The sequence below is a fragment of the Ambystoma mexicanum genome, chromosome 8 (genome assembly GCF_040938575.1).
Source record: "Ambystoma mexicanum isolate Mex_15411 chromosome 8, UKY_AmexF1_1, whole genome shotgun sequence".
Classification (NCBI taxonomy): Eukaryota; Metazoa; Chordata; class Amphibia; order Caudata; family Ambystomatidae; genus Ambystoma; species Ambystoma mexicanum.
In genome coordinates, this window is record NC_090929.1 from 945,645,231 (window position 1) to 945,664,925 (window position 19,695).

The window sequence follows — 19,695 nt, forward strand, 5'->3', positions numbered from 1 at the left end:
GGTCCCTGGACCTTCTGGACATGTCCATCTGCCCTCCAATACGTCTTCCACAAAGAGAGGACCTTCTCTCGCAAGAGGAAGGTCGGGTTCTCCATCCAGATTTCAAGACACTCAGCCTTCACGCATGGTTTCTGAGAGGCTGAGCTATAAAGATTGGGACCTTCCGGAGGACGTAATGAAGATTTTGCTTTCGGCCAGGAGGCTAGCAACAAAATCCTTGTATCGGTGTCGTTGGAACATGTTCAGTATCTGGTGCAGGGATAAGAATGTGGATCCATTTTTATGTAATACTCCTACAGTACTTTCTTTCCTTTTACACTTAGCCAATTTGGGGCTCCAAGTTGGCACTATTAAAGGATACTTGGCAGCGCGATCTATCTTCAAGCGCTCCTCAGAAGAGGTTTCTTATTTTAAAATGCCTTTAGTTACCCAGTTTCTAAAAGGACTGACAAATGTGTACCCTCCAACGCCTTTTCAGGTTCCCATCTGGGATTTAAATTTAGTTTTACAGTTTCTAACGTGTGCCCTTTTTGAGCCTTTACATTCTTACCCGTTAAGGCTCCTCACTTTGAAAACAATGTTGCTAGTGGCTATAACATCAGCCCACAGGGTGAGTGAGTTGCAAGCACTCTTGTAAGCCTCCTCACATGATTTTCCATAGGGAGAAGGTCATTCTAAAGGTCAAACCATCCTTCTTAACTAAAATAGTCTCTGATTTCCACCTGTCACAGAAGATTACCTTCTTTTTACCCTCCTCCACATGCCAGTAAAGAGGAGGAGAGATTGCACAGACTGGACCCAAAAGGGCTCTGTTTCTTCATTTCTAGACTGGCAAATTTCCGACAATGTGACCAACTGTTTGGATATACTGGACACAAATTGGGCCTTGGAGTGTCTATCTCGGAGTGCTACAAATTGGCTGGGAAGGAGCCTCCAGATGGGCTAAGGGCTCATTCAACCAGGGGCATGGCAACTTCCACGGCTCTTCAGATTGGTGTTTCTGTGCAGGATATTTGTGCTGCGGCCACCTGGTCGTCAATGCACACTTTTGTGAAGCATTACTGCTTGGACTCTACATCATATCAAGGAGGCCTCTTTGCGAAAGCCGCCCATCATTCAGTCCATGATTGAAATTTCTGGTACTCCCTCCTCCAAATTCTTACTGCTTTGGGAGCCTATCTAAGATTAGGAATACGTGGGAGGACACAATCCATTCGAAGAACAAGTTACTTACCAACTGTAACGTTGTTTCAACTGGATGGTCCTCCCACGTATTCCTCATCGACCCTCCCAACCTACCCCTCCGTACCGTTTACGCCAGTTGCACTCTAATTTCCTTAATTATGCGACCATTAACACCGTAAAAACAGAACTGAGCTAACGGCGCAGCTCGAGCCCTTTATACTGCCGATGACGCAGACGCTCGACGGCGGCCCTCGAGGGACTACAACTCAGCGGCTTCGAGCACAGCGCCCTCTGGTGAAAAGTTGTTTCGAAGCAGCAGAGCTGAGAGACAAGATATCTAAGATGAGGAATGCGGGGGAGGAACATCTAGTCGAAAGAACGTTAGTCGCTAAGTAGCTTGTTCTTCTGTAGAGTCCGCCCACTTATTATCATCATGCCCAAGACCTTGTCTAAAACCTCACAATGCTCTTCTAGTACTTTGGAATAAATTAATACATTATACTGGAACACAACACACTTCAACACCTGGAAAATCGTCGTAATTGGTTTTTGGAATACACAGGAAGCCCTCACTAAGCCAAAGGGCATTTGCTTGAAATGGTAATATTCTATTAGATGTGAGAAAAATTAATTTAAATACTTGTGATTCCCGGTGAAAAGGCACCCGATAATAAGTGCTTATCGTGCCATGCCTAAGGTGGATCTCCAATTAATGACAATGGCTCACTTGTGCATGTTCGGAAGGGGATGGCATTCAATGACAGTGCACTTGTTGAGACCTCAGAGATCGGCACATGAGCGTAAACATCCATTTGCCCTCCTTGGTAACCCAATGGCAGATACCCATTACGAGGAGCCAATGGGTTCAGGAACAAGTCTGCCAAAATACACCAAGTTCTTATAAATTGTTTACTGGTACTTGGTGCAGTTATATGCTACTGGCATCACTTTTTGCTTCATTACTGTTGTGTGCTGTATCCCATCACACACCCTAAACACATAGGCATACTGAGATGAGATCTGATCAGTACTGGATATTCTTACAGAGAACACTTAGTCAACCTCCCTGATATAACTTCAGGGCCACCCGCTGTACCTTGATACGCACATTCTACCACCACATACCCTAATCTATTGATTCTTTTACCCTCCTAACCACTTGGTATAATATCAGGGTCACTTAGAGTAGATTGGGGCCATAGCCGTAAAAAGGATTTCTTAGGGATAATTGTGTGGCGAGAACAAGAGTTTGCCATGCATCTATGGGCTTGGCATTGTGAGAAACAAGGTGTCCAACTGCTAGTCCCCCCTTATCTCCCTCAGGTGGCCAGGGCTCCGCTATTACCTTTGGATCCAGACCCTGGGGTTGGACTATAACGGGAGGATCACCTGGGTGAGGGGTCTTTGGAGAGTGGGATTGGGACACCGGATGGCGAGACGCAGTATCCATCCCCCTGCAACACCTTTACACCATCCTACCAGGTAGGATACGTGGGAACCTTATCCCCCACACCCCCTTTTCCTTTCCCAGCACTTTCACACAGACAGTCTGTTTTCTCCCAGAGAGGGCTCACACCCGACCAGTCTATCTGACATGTCCCTCTACTATGGCAGACAATCACTCACACCTGACTTCCATTAGACTACACGGATAAAAGGCAGATCACCAAAGCACACTGAGAGAGACAAAGCACACAAAGGTACAGCAGTTACAATTCAGCAACTGAACGAGGGGAGAAAGACCGCAAACCAAGAAGGTTTGGTAAGAGGGGAGTTACCCTTGATCTTTTCGGCCAGACGCCGTTACTTTTAAGAAACCTTCAAGACACAAAGCATAAGGCCAGGTAGCTGACCAAGGTGGGGAGGAGCAGCAGCAGCCGCTGTGGTATCGTCCTTGGCTCCAAGAACAAAAGTGCCAGAAAAAGCCGGTGAGTTGGGGAGTCCGATGCAAGACCGGTCTGTTTTGACGTCAAGGTTACAAGCGGCAACATTGTATAACATGCACTGGAACAAACCTTGTTAAACGCGTGTGATGAAATACACCAGTAAAGCTAAACTGCTGATGAATGTTTGAACTTGAGAAGAAAGGGTACAATACCATTGACAGAGTGGTCCAGCACCGCGGATGTGCTCAATCGAAAGTCTCTGTAAGGCATCCCGCCAAGAGAATCGAAAGTAGAAGATTGATGAGAATAATTGTGTGAAGTTAAGTGAAGTGGTCCAGCGACGGTTTAACCAAAACCCATCGCACATTCGAAAGCCTTCGATTTTGATATCCAAGGGATCCGAGCGAGAGAGATCGATATCAAAAGGGACCTGAACGAGGGAGATCCATATCAAGAGGATCCAAGCCCGAATGTGGGAGCTCCATGGTCCGAGCTTGAATGAGGGAGACCAAGTTTGAACATTGTGATAAAAAGGGGGTCTGAGCCTGATGAGGGAGACACATGATGAACATTGAAAGTGAGAACCTGTGCGTGTGAAAATCCTGATAGGAATGGAACTTTGAGACTTTGTTTCGACAGACCCTCTGCAGTAGGAGACTATTATTGAAGAGGCTTTGGCAGAAGGCCCTGATGTCTGTGCTTTGAACTGTATCCTCGTGGCCGAGAAGCCAGAGTATGTGCAAAGCTCGAACATGCCGCATTGTCCTGTGCTGAAAACGTGGGAAAGGGAAGCCAACTGCTCAACCCGTCCTGACATATTATTTCTTGAACACTTTTCTTTTTGCATATACCATTGTTCCCCAACCCTTTTGTTTTAAGAAGTAAGGATTGGCAAAAGATTTATTAGTATAGGGCCTTTTAATTGACAGACACTTGATTAGCACTGGTTATTTTTATTTATTTATCTGAATTTGTAAAGTGCCCACTGCCCTCGGGCATCGTGGTGCCGTTTTGAAGTCTTGCTTGGTTACGTAAGTGCAATTAGAAGGCATACATACATATATGATTGCTTCAGACAATTGCAGTAAGAGCAGAACAGTGATTACATAGATTGGTGTGCAAGTATATGGTGCCAGCCGCATCTTACACAGCGGCAGCTACATAAAGTTGCAAGGTCAGCTTCAGTGGGCAAGAGCATGGTGCCAGCCACATGTTGCATGGCGGCAGCTACAAAACAGTTGCGAGGTCAAGGAATAGTATGCATACATTAGGTGCTACCTAAGGGTTGCTTGGCAGCAGCAGCTCATGAATGCGTGGTCATGTTCAATGGGCAAGTGCGTGGTGTCCAGCACAAATACATAGGGGAGAAGCTACACATAGGTGCATAGTTGGTGTCAAACATAGAATAGCATAGGGCCAGTCCCTTATTGGACGGAGGCAAGTGCATACTATTACATAGGTTTCAATCAACGGGCACCAGCCTGGAGCAAATCTTATGGTATGGCGGGCAGCTACATACACTTACTGGGGTAGGAGGAGGGGGGTGGAACGACTAGGGGGTAGGTGAAGGGGGTGGAGACAAACATGGACAGGCGGGGGGGTAAGACATACAGCAAGGGGCAGCATGGGCAGTGGGGGGGGTGAGACATACGGGGAAGCGGAGGAGGTAGGGGGCTTTCACTCACACTGGCGACCAAGGGGATGAGGTGGGGGGGCATTCTCACAGACTGGCGTCCAAGGGGAGGGGATGGGGGCATTCGGGTGGGGCTGCATTCACTCACTCTGGTGACCATTGGGAGGGGTGGGGGGCATTACACACACTGGCGACCAGGGGGGGCTGTGAGGGGCATTACTCACACTGGCGACCAAGAGGGGTATGGGGGGCATTCGGGTGGGGGGCATTCACTCACTCTGGTGACCAAGGGGGGGCAGGGGGGCCATTCACGCACGCTATGACCAGGAGGAGGGGGGGCATTACTCACACTGGCAACCAAGGGGAGGGCGTGGGGGCATTCGGGTGGGGCTGCATTCACTCACTCTGGCGACCAAGGGGAGGGGATGGGGGGCATTACTCACACTGGCGACCAAGGGGAGGGGGTGGGGGCATTACTCACATTGGCGAACAGGGGGGGGCTGTGGGGGGCATTACTCACACTGGCGACCAAGAGGGGGATGGGGGCATTCGGGTGGGGGGCATTCACTCACACTGGCGACCAAGGGGAGGGGTTGGGAGGCATTACTCACTGGCGACCAAGGGGCGGGGGTGGGGGGCATTTACTCACTCTGGCGACCAAGGGGGGGGTGAGGGGGGGGCCATTCACTCACGCTATGACCAGGGGGAGGGGGTGGGGGGGCATTACTCACTCTGGTGACCAAGGGGAGGGGGTGGGGGGCATTACTCACACTGGCGACCAAGAGGGGGATGGGGGCATTCGGGTGGGGGGCATTCACTCACTCTGGTGACCAAGGGGAGGGGGAGGGGGCCATTCACTCATGCTGTGACCAGGGGGAGGGGATGGGGGGGCATTACTCACACTGGCGACCAAGGGGAGGGGGTGGGGGGCATTCAGGTGGGGGGCATTCACTCACTCTGGCGACCAAGGGGGGGTGAGGGGGGCCATTCACTCGCACTATGACCAGGGGGAGGGGGTGGGGGGGCATTACTCACACTGGCAACCAAGGGGAGCGGGTGGGGGGTATTACTCGATCGGGTCCCGGCGTACCGTGGTGGACAGGGGTAGACGGGGCCAACTCACAGGCCTTAGAAGGCGGGCCAGCATTCGCCTGCCGGCTCGCCTGATTGGATCAAATGTAGAAAAGCAGGGCCAATCATGGGAGAGCAGGCTGGAGGCAGAGAGCCAGCTTGGGACACAAAACAAAGAAGGTGGCCATGTTGGAAGGCCAGGCAGCATGTAGCAAGGTGGAAGAATGCTGCAATAAAGTTACCAGGAATGGTCATGGAGGCGCACAACACACAGTGCAGTTCTTCTTAGCAAATAAACGTATTTTAAATGCAGTCTTGAACGAAAAGCAAGCGCTCAGTACGCAACGTCGATCGGCCCAGTGAAGCCCAGAAGGTTTACCTTAATTGCACAGGTCCAGCATGAGAGTGGTCCCGAGGCCTCCAGGCCACTGGGTGAGGGGAGAACCCATCAAGGAAGGTGGAGGGCAGAGAACAGAGTGACCGATGCCGGGAGCAGAGGGCCAACTCACGGGCCTTCGAAGGCGGGCCGGCATTCGCTTGCCGGCTCGCCTGATTGGATCAAATGTAGAACAGCAGGGGCCAATCATGGGCGAGCAGGCTGGAGGCAGAGAGCCAGCTTGGGACACAAAACAAAGGTGGCCATGTTGGAAGGCCAGGCAGCATGTAGCAAGGTGGAATAATGCTGCAATAAAGTTACCAGGAACGGTCGTGGAGGCGCACAACACACAGTGCAGTTCTTCTTAGCAAATAAACTTATTTTAAATGCAGTCTTGAACGAAAAGCAAGCGCTCCGTATGCAACGTCGATCGGCCCAGTGAAGCCCAGAAGGCTTACTTTAATTGCACAGGTCCAGCGTGAGAGTGGTCCCGAGGCCTCCAGGCTGCGGGGTGAGGGGAGAACCCATCAAGGAAGGTGGAGGGCAGAGATTTGATGGTCGTCGCTTGCTCCCATCCTTAGCTTTAGGTTTAGATAGGCGTTCAACCAACCCATTTAAAGTACAATAAACACCCTTTAACTGTGATCACTTGTGTCTGTCTTCACTGTTTGATACCATGCCTTCCTTACACCATCCAATAGTATTGTGCACTATGATTGTGATTATTGTGCTATCCTTCCCTTATCGGATACCACAAGCACAACGTCAGTATCTCCTCTCTTACACTCGCATGATTTCTCCACAACCATATTCACTTAGTTTGAGTCATTCCTTCTACACATCTTCGCAAAGTGATGTCTACATTTACACATGGCACACGCTTTGTGAGAGGCAGTGCAGAATCTGTTGTCGCTATGTGGCCTACATTCCTACATCTGAAACTTTTTTCTTTTTCTATCTAGACGTGGACACAACAAAAGGGTTGTTCCTGGTGGACAAAAGTAAATACTCCATTTTGAACAGTTAAATGGCAGAACAAATCTGATGCATTCAATGCCTGGGTATCAAAGATATATAGTGAACTTATCCACTCATCACAACTTTTTCTTTTTTTGGTGAGAGCAAATCATATTGTCATCTGACAGTATTCAAGTCATATTGCATAACAAATTAATTACAACATGTTCATATCTTTGTCAATCAATTGGCAAAATGTGAGAGATGGTATGTTTGACTGGTGCCAATAACCCGCTCAGACCCATTGTTGCTAAAAGAGTGAATGAAAGTGAAAAAGTGCTATAACCATTGGTGGCTGTGAACGTAAAACAACCTGGGTCGATTAAAAAAAGAATTATTCAAATTGTCACAAAATCATTTGTGTGGCACAGGAAGCGTTTCGGCGAGGCAAATCGAATCGTCTTCCTCAGGACCAAAAAGCAACACGTTAATATACAAAAAAATATATAAAAATAGATAACTCCTACAGGGAAAAGAAACCAAGTCGAGTGATGCCCATTAGGAAGAGGTAGGTGCTGCAACTCCCTACAGGTTAATTGGAGAATGTTGAGATATTTACAATCCCTACATTGTTGGTATAAATGAGTGAAATCCAGAAAATACTGCTGTCTAACGGCCGTTTAAGCCTGCAGATAAATGTTTCAACATGTGTGGATGTTAAAAATACACGGCCGAGATGGACAGAAAACTTATTAGTGGAGCTCAGAGAGAACTACACATACCTTCAGAGTCGAGGCACAGACAATATGCTGATATTCAATGGATTTATTGGATATTATAAGGCACCTATGCAACAAATGATGTTTCAATGCACCACAAGACAAAAAAGGGTAGGGGGGGACAAGGATGAAAGATAATAACGGTCCTACTAGGCCTTGTGACATTCCGCTCGTGCAAGTGCAGTAACACGAGGTGGAGGGAGGAACCAACCAGGAGCCAGTGGAGATTTTAGGACTGAAGAGATGCGGTCCCTGCACTTGAGGCCAAGGATACGTTTTTCAGTTCTATTCTGAATTGGATGAAGGGGGCAAAGGGAGGATAAAGGAAGATTGAGGAAGAGGCTGTTGCAGTAGTCCAGGCTAAAGCAGACCAGAGCTCTGGAGACATTGAGTTTCTGGGGGAATGTGAGGAAGGGAGAATGCCTCTGAGGTCGGTGCAGCTGATAGTGGGCCTTCTTTGCAAGGTCTGTGTTGTGAGGAGAGAGTGGAGTCAAAGTTGACACCAAGGTTTTTTGTCTCACAAGAGGGTGAGGGGAGGGGACCCATAGAGGGCAGGAGGGAGCTGGGGTCCCAATGAGTAGGATCTCTGTCTTACTGGCATCATTGGCAGCACACCATGCCTGAATAGCAGTCTGACAGTCGGGTATGAGAGGGGAGGCAGTAGAGGGAAGCTTGAAGGAGAGCTGCGTGTCGTTTGCATAACACGAAGTGAGGAGAGAAGGAGATCAGGTGGGCCAGAGGGACAGGGTAGATGCTGAAAAGCCACGGCGAGAGGATGGAGCCTTGAGATACGCCGTAGGTGGAGAGTGTGATAGGGGAGAGAAAAGTGCCTAGTTGAACCTGAGAACGTCGTTCCGAGACGAATGAGGTCATCCAGTCCAGTGCCAGGCCTGTGATGCCATGGGTGTCAGAGCCCATTTTGTCAGGGTGGCATGATTGACCGTGTTGAGGGCAGAGAAAAGATCCAGAAGGATAAGAACGCATGGAGGGTTGGAATTGAGATTTGAGAGAAAGTCTTCAGGGGTGTTCAGTAGAGCAGTTTCTATGCCTCCGAGTGCTCTGGTGGTCGTGGAGACAACCAACGCATTTAGTAAGTTGCATCAGTTGGGAGATGACCAGCTTCTCCTGGAGATTGCTTGTGAATGGGGGTATTGGAGATGGGGTGGTAGTTAGCCGGGTAGGAGGGTTCAGCGGAGGGCTTTTTGAGGATGGGCCTCACAAGGGAGTGCTTGAGGGGTAGCGGGAAGGGGCCAGAGAAATCGGCCAAGGGAGGCAATGTTTTCCTTGATAGTTCTGGGAGCAGGGGTGCACCTGTTTGGAGGAGACTTTCATAGAGAGGACTTGTCTAGACACTTCATCTGGCGTTATGGGTGAGAAAAGGAAAAGTAGGAGGGGAAGCGGGGAGGGGGTGGGCCCAAGGGAGGCTTGAGAGCTGGGGAGGGGAGTGGGAAGAGAGGGGAGTAGAGGAGAGTGAATGCAGGAAGTCCTGGTTTTTGTTCAAGAAGTGGGAGGCCAGTGAAGTACATAGAGGGTCAGGTATGGCAGGGGAGAAGTGGAGACTGCAGTAGGATTGGCAGGTTTCTTGCAGATTTTAAACCATTTGCCCGTGTTAGTGGCCCTAGAGATGCAGGCTTGGATATGGGCCCTCTTCTTCAAGTGGATGGAGAGTCGCTATTGCCTTTGAAGCAGGTGGCAGTCCAGTCTGTCAGAGGAGGTGCCTGAGGCCTGCCACTTCCGGTTAGCAACTCTGCGCTTGCGTTTCAGAGAGGCTAGTTCAGAGTCCTACCAGGTGCGCTTGGAGGCAGGCTTCATGTGGATCCTCATGACATGGGTAAGGATGTCTATGGTGTTGGTGATAGAGTAATTAAAATTAGCAAGGGTAGAGTCTGTGGGAGGAATGGGCGGGGGAATGAATGTGGTGGCAAAAGCTGCAACTGATACTCTCCATCGGTCGAATGACAGGGAAGGAGACTGGCAGTGCAACCAGAGGCTTAGCCGGGGGACCTAAGAGATCCAGGTGAGAGGACAGGAGAGCATAGTCAAGACAGGTGAAGGCCTAAAAATGAATGCAACAACATGTGCCAATTTCTAAATATCATGGTGCATGATTGTTACCAAAAGGGGGCAAAAACTTGGCCACGGAAAAAAGGTTACACATACCATTCAAACTGAAAAGGCTGCAGCCAATGTGAATTACTGCTAAGTTTGGCCTAATCACTATGGTGGAAGGAGAATCCTCTGTGCAACTCCAGCTATAAGGATAACAAGCAGCAGATCGGTATATTTGAGATCAATGGAGAGAAACGGACTCCTTCTCCAAAACGACTAACCCAATACTGCTGCGGGATCACTCGCCAACTAAATTTAGTAGCAGTTGTAAAAATGCACTGCAAAAACACTCGGGTGCCGCGCCGAAGCAGGAGCAAGAGTAGAGGTGTTCACGTGAACGCCATAGATGCTCTTAAAGGTCAAAAACAACATCATGTGTCAAAAATGTGGTGCACTGACGTCGCACATATAAACAAATGATGCCATCTTAGTGGCTCCGCCTTCAGTGCTTCAGGAAAATGAATAATGAATCTAGACACTGGATCAGGGCTAGACTCCTTTGGGGCTGTCTCTTCAGACACCCTGCCCTTCTCCTTGTTCCTTACCACAGAGACTTCTTCCGTGTGTTTGTTTCTTAGTTCCTTTAAATTGGGTTCAGTCATCTCGATGCGCCTTGATTTATAAAGTTTAATTCAAATCAGTATTCTGTCCTGAAAGGGGTGTTCTTTGATTTTTCTATTATGGCATGCATACGAATTTTATCCCTGAGGACCTGCTCTGCCAATACAGTTTCATACTCGCAGATGGCAGCTAGGCATCTTAATTCTGCACTTACTTCAAGGGTTTCCAGTGCTCCTTGTCTCCATGAGTAAAACCTGATTCTTTCCAATGCTGCATTGTTTCCTATTTAAATGTGTTTTCCAGGCTCGAAATGCAGACTTCACTTGTGTCCATCTCCTGTTCTACTTCACTAGGCGTGACAGGTGCTTTAACAAGCTTACTCCCTGAGGTCCAGGCAATTATCCAAATAGCAATCTTCTTGGAAGTCCAAATTAGTTCTCCATTCTGTGCCTCTAGGCAGGCTGTAAACCACTCTCTCCGCAATTCACATGTTAACTGCGGTGTAAGGAGAGTAACATGGGTGGCTAGCTCACTGATGGTTCCACTGTCCTTGGATTACTCGCACTTCAGACCCTCAATTCCTCAGAACTCATGATGACCGTGATTTCCTCAACTTGTAACAGCTATCCGTGGCAGCAAAAGGAGGTGCATGTTGTACACCAGATTTGGGCCAATACGAAATACCTCCTTTGGTAACCGGTCCCATTTGGAAACCCGATTGTGTGCCAATGAATGGGCAGTTTCACTCACACTAGAATTATTACTTTCATTACATGTGTACAATACGCAGTCATTACAGTTTGTCCTTCTGAACAGTAACATTCAAGGTACGTTTTCTGCAGTATACCACTGGCTTGGCTATCTATCCGCAGCCTTATTCAGCGACCTTGCACAGCCCGCACAGCACAAATCAAGGCTGGGGAAGTGGCCCACGATCTTCCGGTAGCTGGACCTTGCCCATGCCACAAGCTGGCGCCTCTCCTCTGCTGTGATGTGATGTGCTCCTCACAGCCGTGTCTGACCCATGATTTCATTGATTGGCAGCATCAGTATCGGGCTCTGTCTCCATTGGCCGCTGGTCACCGCAGGAAAACGGAAGATGGGAGGACATTGGCTGCATGCACCTAATGCAGCATCCTGTCTTCGACAATATTTGAGTCCTTGAAGTGAGGACCCAGTACCAGATAATTAGAACTATAGCTATATAGATATATTTTTAGAGTCAAGCATATACATCTAGTCACGATCTCCCTCACAGAATGCCCTTTCAACTCCCAATCATCACTTACCAAATCTTCAGAACTCAATGTTGGTCAATGCAATGCATACATATTAACACAGACCTACTCCCGACTTTAGAAATGTGGTCTGAAAAATGTAACCTGGAGATAGTGATTGATTCGATAACTAAGGTAGCCAGTATTCTCTTTTCACATTTTCTAAAACCTCAAGCCCCGATCGCATGCCGAAAGACCAAAGGGGAATCTTCGTATATAAGGACCTCAGACGATGTAACCAAAAGGCTTTCTTACATTATTAAAAGTGAATAGTTCTAGGAATTGTGAAGAACTACCGGCAGTCATATGTGATCATAAGAAACTAATTACTTAAAAGAGAGAGACATTGCAGGATCAGATTACAACATTTGACTTAACCCTGGCCAAATGTTGGAGCATTCCCAAAGTTTGCATGAGAGCAAGGGGGCAAGCTGATTAAATCAGTACTGAATGTGCATTATGGTGCAGAAATGTGGGGCTATTCATTTATTGATGAAGAGTGGAAATAAATTCCTAAAACATTTATTGCCACTTCGTCTGTCTGCACCAAATATCCATGTCTGCTATGAATTGGAATGGCTCCCTATAGATCTAATTTTATGGAGAGTGGTCTTATACTGGATTCAATTACACGCCTTTTATAAAGATACTGTGGTTGATGTATGTAATCAGACTGGATCCCTGCATGTCCCATGGTTTAGATATGTAAAGCACACCTTCATTGAAATTGGTGAGTCTGCATTATGAGAAAATCTGAATATTGAATGTAAGCGAGACATCTCACTATTAAAATCAAAATATCATGGTATCGGGAGAAGTCCCTTAAGTAATAGCCCAAACTGAGCTTTTATTTCTAGTTATCAATCTGTCAAGAATTCTGCACACTGAGCGCTACTTTGATCTTCGACACAATCCTAAAAGTAGACTTCTATTAAAATTGCGGTTTGGTATATTGCCTAGGGCAAGTCTCTAAAAGAAACAATCAGGAATACTCAGATTTATGTGCTGCGTGTGTGGTCAATACTGAAACGCTCGAACGCTTCTTGTTTTGTCCAATTTTAGATGACATTTGCAGGTGTTTCCCAAAAACATGGCTGGCGAAAACGAAATTGTAAAGTGAAAAGAATTTTTCACCTCTATCAATATGTATGCTTTTGCTGAATTGTTTTTTCTTTCTTTTTCTTGATACTTTTTGTTCCATTGGAATTACTTTGTTTGCTTTGACGCTAATCGAAATAAAGCTCAAATGATAACTAGGAGCTTTTGGAAAATGGCGTACTAACACACCCATTTTACTGGCTGCAAATGTGCTTTCATGTTGCAGCATGTCATAGTAATCCTCATGTTGTCCAACTCCAGGCCTCGAGTGCTGGAAACATGTTGATTCTAAATGTATGCACATTTTGCTCCATGAATATTAATCAGGGATATCCTGTAAACCTGTTAGGATTCTGCCCCGTGAGTACTGGGGTTGGACAACCCTGCATCTAAACCCATTTGCTCCTACGTCCCGCCCGTTTCCTCCATACTTATGGGACATTCCTCCGTACTGTGGGACGGGACCGGAGCACTTTGTTAAAGCATCCAAAATTTTGCAAACATTTTTGTCCTTCCTCTCTTTCTCTGCGGGGCCCAGCATGCGGCTGTAGCCCCGCCCATCTCGGCTCCGCTTCGCCCATTAGTCCTTTTCACCGCTCGTTCGGGAGTGGATGCACTTGCATCCACGGAAGATTTTCTTCCCTTTTTTCCTCCACTCTGGCTCTCGCTAGCGATCGTGTACTAGTATGTCTGTCGTTCAAACTAGACTTTCCAGATTGTTCATCATGTCATCGACGCTTCGCAAGGGCTGATCTTCGTCCTCTTTGTTTAGAGTGTTTGGGTCCGGACCACCGTTGGGACTCCTTTTTTTTTTTATTGTGATTCCCTTTCAGTCCGGGCACTTCAACGTCGATTGGAGCGGTGTGAGGAGGCGTTTCGACGTACTCCTCCTTCGGATTTTCAATCTTTTAACGACGAAAAGAAGAAACGCCCAGTAAGTTCTTTACTTTTCAGAGCACCCCGGCCGGGAGACACCTTTCCGGGCTCTTCCAAGGCCGGGAGGAGTGTCGACCGCTCTATCACCGGGGATTGCCCAGAGGTGCCTTTCGGGCTTAATAATTGTACCAGAGTTTTCTCCGTAAGGGGCCTGTGGATACAGACGCTGCGAGGTCCCTCCTGTGCGGGCTGCTTGTAGATCCAGTTCTACTGAGTCATGGGGTACCGGAGCTCGCTCCGAGGCCTCTTTATCGGCTTCCCTCAAAAGTACCGGGGTGCGCCCCGAGGCCTTGGTTGGTCTTGGTGTTACCGAACGGATGTTCGAGGCCCGCGCTAGTAAGGCTGTAACCGGACCTGGGTCCGAGGTCCCTCGTACATAGGCTAAGGAAACAAACATTTCTGAGAGGCCCGACAAGGCTTTATCGGTGAAGGCTGTTTCTCACCGTTCCCGCTCTTGTTGAAACGCGAGAACTGTTGATGGGGCAAGGAGTGAAAGTTCCTCCTTTACTGGCAGTCCCGAGGTCCTTCCTATGAAGGCTAGTTTGGCTATTGGTATGTCGCAGAAACATTCCCGGCCGCATAGTACCAGCTCGGCTGAGGTTCCTTGTGTAAAGGCTAAAATTAAGACCCCTGATCCACCAACGGGGACCCCTGCCTCACTTCCACACGTGCCGCAGTTCCCCTCAGGTGACTGCAAAATGGTGGCCGTTCCTGCCACGACCACGACGGCCATTTTGGGCGCTTCCCCTACAACTACGCCATCGGCCTCCGGTGTAAGAGTTGGTTATGCGGGTGAACATAAGATTCCTTGTGCGCATCCGTTTCGTCCAGTTTACGACTGGAACGCTCGGATGCCCATTCCGCACAATATCTCGTTGCCTGTGGGTTTGGCACCCTTGATTTTTGTGGACACTTCGGGGGATGGGCCTGTTTGGCAACCCTCCCTTCTGCGTCCCTGGAATTATCCTCCTCATGAGAGGCCTGCTCCGGCAGCTCCAAAATCGTCTCCGGAGGACTCCTTTTTGGCAAATTTCAGACGCTTATGCGTACCGACCCCATGAGGGAGTATTTCAAGGGTCTTTTTAGGGAGATATGCCCGTCTGTGCCTCCGGGTCCACCCGCTCCCCCAGTGGTTCCAGCAGCACCGCCCTTGCCTACGGTGCCTCCGCGGACCCTTCCGCCCTTGCCTCCATTGTCCCCCATGGACAAGGCAGTGCCTGACACGGTTCAGCAGGATCCTGACCTGTCGGATGATGCGCAGGGCGATCAGGACAGCGAAGACCAGCCCCACTCTATTAGAGCCTTCCATGACCGGGTACTGGACATGATGTGCCTATTGGATGTTCCAGTGCCGAGGCACCCACTCCTCAGGAGGGTGTGCTTTCGGGGGCGTTCACCCTGTCTCCTTCGGAGTGTACCGGCCTGTTCTTGCAGAAGAATGTTTTGGCGAAGGTCCGTAGGGTCTGGGAAAAGCCACACTCTGGACTTTTCATCAATAAGAAAATTGACGCGCGATACAGGCTGCATTCTTCGGAAGAGGTGGCCCTATCATCTTGTCCGCCCCCCCTCCACGGTGGTGGCTGTGGCCACTTTACAGTCCAGGCCTGCAGCATCCTCTTCTACGACGGCTACTCAGGTCCTGGGGAAAGAGGACAAGATCCTCGACTCCCTTGGGAGGAAGATTTTCGCTAACTCGGCCTTGCAGCTCCGGCAGGTCAGTGCAGAACTGGTGTTAGCGGGGGCGAATATGAAGATGTGGCAAGGTCTGTCGGAATTCGAGGAGTTCATTCAGGTCAAGAAGCTGGAAGACTTTATGGCGGGATTATCAGATGTCAGGGTCTTGGGTCAGGATCTGCTGGAGGCCACGGCTCATCACGTCAACACTTCTACTCGGGGCCTTATGCTGGGAGTTGATACCTCTCGACAGGCGTGGTTGCATGCCACCAAGGTCTCAAAGGAGGTGCAGGACAAGGTGTTGGACCTGCCGTTTGACGGTAAGGAGCTTTTCCATTCCACAACGGATGTGGAACTGACCAAAACAAAGGACAGCACCGAGACAGCTAAGTCCTTGTCTGTCCTGGTTAAAACTCCTTTTAGGACCCAGAGACTGTTGTCGCAAAGCCGGCCCTCCTCTGGTTTCAGGGGGTTTCTAGACCGGAAATCCCGCGGAGTGGATAGCCCTTCGGGTAATTCCCGCCAGAGGCAGTAACGGACTCGGTTTTTCTCCCGCTCCTCAGCCTCCTCCTCGGGCTCAGGTGGTAACACCACCGAAAAGCCTGCCAAATGAGGGTTCTCCGCGCTCGCATGAGACCCCAGTGGGAGGACGCATTCCATCTCATTGGGAGGCGTGGCAGACCATCACTGAGGACAGGTGGGTCCTGTCAGTCACTCGGGCGGGCTTCCGCTTACCCTTACCCCCTACCCCACCCTTCAACCCTCCTTTCCAGCAGTCGGGGTCGTCCTCCCTAAAAGCCGAGGTTCAGAAACTTCTGGACCTCAGAGCTGTGGAACCCGTTCCCCTTGAGGAACGAGGGGAGGGCTTCTACTCCCGTCTGTTTACGGTGCCCAAACCCAACAAGGATGGCCTGCGCACCATCCTAGACCTTTCCCAGTTCAATCTTTTCCTACCCCAAGAGAAATTCAAGGTGATCACGCCCGGCCAGATACGGTCCTCCTTGCAGATGGGCGATTGGCTCAGCGTGGTGGACCTTCAGGATGCGTACATGCATATCCTGATCTGGAATCCACAAAGGAGATCTCTCTGTTTCTCTGTGGGAGAGGAGCACTTCCAGTAGTGCTTCCTTTTGGCCTCAGCTCGCCGCCGCGTGTCTTCACAAAGATGTCGTGATTCCGGCCTATCGTCGTCTGCAGGGTATCCATGTGTATCCGCATTTGGACGACTGGCTTTTACGCAGCCCTTGCCCGTTGAAAGCCGCCTGCAATCTTCAGTCTCTCCTCCAGCTCCTGTTCCACCTCGGGCTGTCAGTGAACTGGCGGAAATCTTCCATGATGGTCTCTCAGGACTTGATTTTCCTTGGTTTTTTGCTGGAACACGATCAACTGCAGTGTGTACCGGACAGGGGACAGAATGGCAGATCTGTTAGCCACGTGTCAGATTTTTGTGCAGTCAGAGAGCATGTCGGCCTGGTGGTTCCAGAGGCTTCTAGGCCTCATGGCCTCATGCATATTGGCTCTTCCTCTTGCTCGTCTCAAGATGAGGCGGACTCGGATTGCTCTTCGGAGTTCTTGGCGTCAGGCTGTGGATCCGGACTCCAAGTTGATAATGATTCCGGCTTCCATGAGAGCGGACCTGGAGTAGTGGTCGTCTCTCAGCAACCTGTCGGTGGGGCTGGGTTTTCAGGACCCAGCCCCTATGGTGACGGTCACAACAAACTCCTCCCTTCTAGGGTGGGGTGCGACGTTGGATCTTCTTCAGGTCTCGGATCTTTGGTCGTCTCAGTACAAGCTCCTCCACATAAATCATCTGGAGCTTCTGGCGATCTTCCTAGCGCTCAAGACGTTCAGACCGATCATTGCCAACAAAGTGGTCCGTATCCGCACGGACAATGTGGTGTCAATGTATTACATCAACAAGCAAGGGGGCACGAAGTCTCCCCCTCTCGTGGACCTGTCCATCCAGATTTGGGAGTGTGCGGTTCGTCATGGTATCTGGCTAGTTGCAGTACACATTCCGGGCCAGCTGAATGTCACGGCAGATGCCCTCAGTCGACAGACGATGGTCAGCTACGAGTGGGAATTGAAGGCAGAGATCCTCTCATAGATTTTCCAGCGTTTGGGCACTCCGGAAGTGGACCTTTTCGCGACGGCGGCAAACAAGAAACTTCCTCTGTACGCCTCCAGAAACGGGCTGGGAGCCTCCTCTCTGGGGGATGCTCTCGAGATTCCATGGCACAACATGAGGGCTTATGCTTTCCCGCCTCTGCCTCTGGTTCATCGGACGATTTGCAAACTGAAGAACACCGTGAATTGTTCCCTTCTACTCATAGCCCCGTATTGGCCGGCCAGGTTTTGGTTCTCAGAACTTCAACACCTGTCGGTGTGTCTGCCGATCAGGTTACCGGTGAGCCCCGATCTTCTTCACCAGGGGGAGCAACAGCTGTGGCACCCATCCACACAATCGCTCAGCTTGGCGGCATGGTGCCTGAGTTCAGGTCGTTAGAACATTTTAGCCTGTCTGCGGATAACATGCGTATTATTCAGGCAGCCAGGAAACCCTCGACTAGGTCCCAGTACAGAAGCAAATGGCTCAGGTTCTGTCATTGGTGTCTACAAAAACAGCTGGACCGAAGGGCGACTACGATTGACACGGTACTGTCTTTTGTATCCCACCTAGTAGAGTCGGGAATTCACGTTCGGTCATGCAGAACTAGGTATCTGCCTATCTATCTACGGACCAATGCTCTTACTCTCTGTCTAATCCATTGGTTAAGAGACATTTCGCAGGTTTGACACGCCTTTATCCCCCGGTTCGTAGTCTGCACCCGTCGTGGGATCTAAATGTGGTCCTTACGGCGTTGTGCCATAAACCTTTCAAACCAATGGCCACGGTGGACCTCAAGCACCTGTCGTGGAAGGTGTCCTTTTTGGTTGCTATTACCTCAGTAAGGCGTGCGAGGGAGCTCCAGGCTTTGTCGGTGGAGCATCCCTTCTTGGTTTTTCACAAGGATAAGGTGGTCCTACGGACAAACCCTTCTTTCCTGCCGAAGGTGGTCTCCGATTTCCATCTAAATCAATCTCACTGCCGGTCTTTCTCCCGAACCCTGCTTCCGAAGCAGAAAGCATTCTGCACTGCTTGGATGTTAGAAGAGCTCCTAAGTTCTATCTGGACAGAAATTCAGAATTTAGGAGCTCTGTTGGTAACCTTTGGTAATCCACAAGGTAAGCAGGCCTCTAAGGCGACCATCTCCAGATGGATCGCTGCCTGTATTACGCTGTCCAAGGACTGCAGCCTCCAGGTATTCATGCACACCTGGTGCGTGGCAAGGCAGCCACAGTTGCCTTTCAGAAATATGTTCCCTGGGAGACCATCGCAAAAGCGGCTACTTGGGCCTCCCCATGGGCTTTTTGAAAACATTGTCTAGATCTGAGCTCCGGGTCTGATGCTCAGTTTGGTCAGGCTGTGCTGAAGAACCTTTTTCAGTAAGGGATTTTCCATCCACCCGTTTTTCCTGTAAGGAGTGCTTGGGAATCTCCCATAAGTATGGAGGAAAGGGGACGGGACATAGGAGTATAACCAGGTTACTCACCGTAGTGACCACCTTACTCCTAGTCCATAGTCCCCTTTCCTCCATATGCCCGCCCTCCGTCCATTCTAATAAGGTTCCTCTGTTATTGCTTAAAGGTCTCTGACCTGGCAATAGAAAAGGACTGATGGGCGATGCGCGGAGCGGAGATGGGCGGGGCTACGGCCGCGTGCTGGGCCCCCGCATAGAAAGAGAGCAAGGACAAACATTTTTACAAAATGCTCCGGTCCCGTCCCACAGGACGGAGGAATGTCCCATAAGTATGGAGGAAAGGGGACTATGGACTAGGTAGGAGTAAGGTGGTCACCATAGTGAGTAACCTGGTTAATCATTAATAAAAAAAGTTCAATTAACGTTAATCTTTGGGGTAGATGGGTAACCCCTAAAGCCCTCTATGAAGTGGTCAAAATGCAACAGGAAAAGTTTCAATCAAAACATGACTTTATTTCCGGCTTGTTAGGGTGGTTGCATCACACTGCAAATCGACTGTATAGTATAAAAAAGGCATTGTGTGATTGTTTGCACTAGTATAAAGCTACCACCACATACATTCAGCAGGTTTG

At 49.5% G+C, this 19,695-nt stretch overlaps 1 protein-coding gene across 1 annotated transcript in view; it reads left to right on the forward strand.

The window, feature by feature from the left end:
- Positions 1-19,695, forward strand: part of SVBP (small vasohibin binding protein) — a 210,504-nt gene that overhangs the window by 158,108 nt on the left and 32,701 nt on the right. The gene's annotated exons all lie outside the window — the stretch shown is intronic.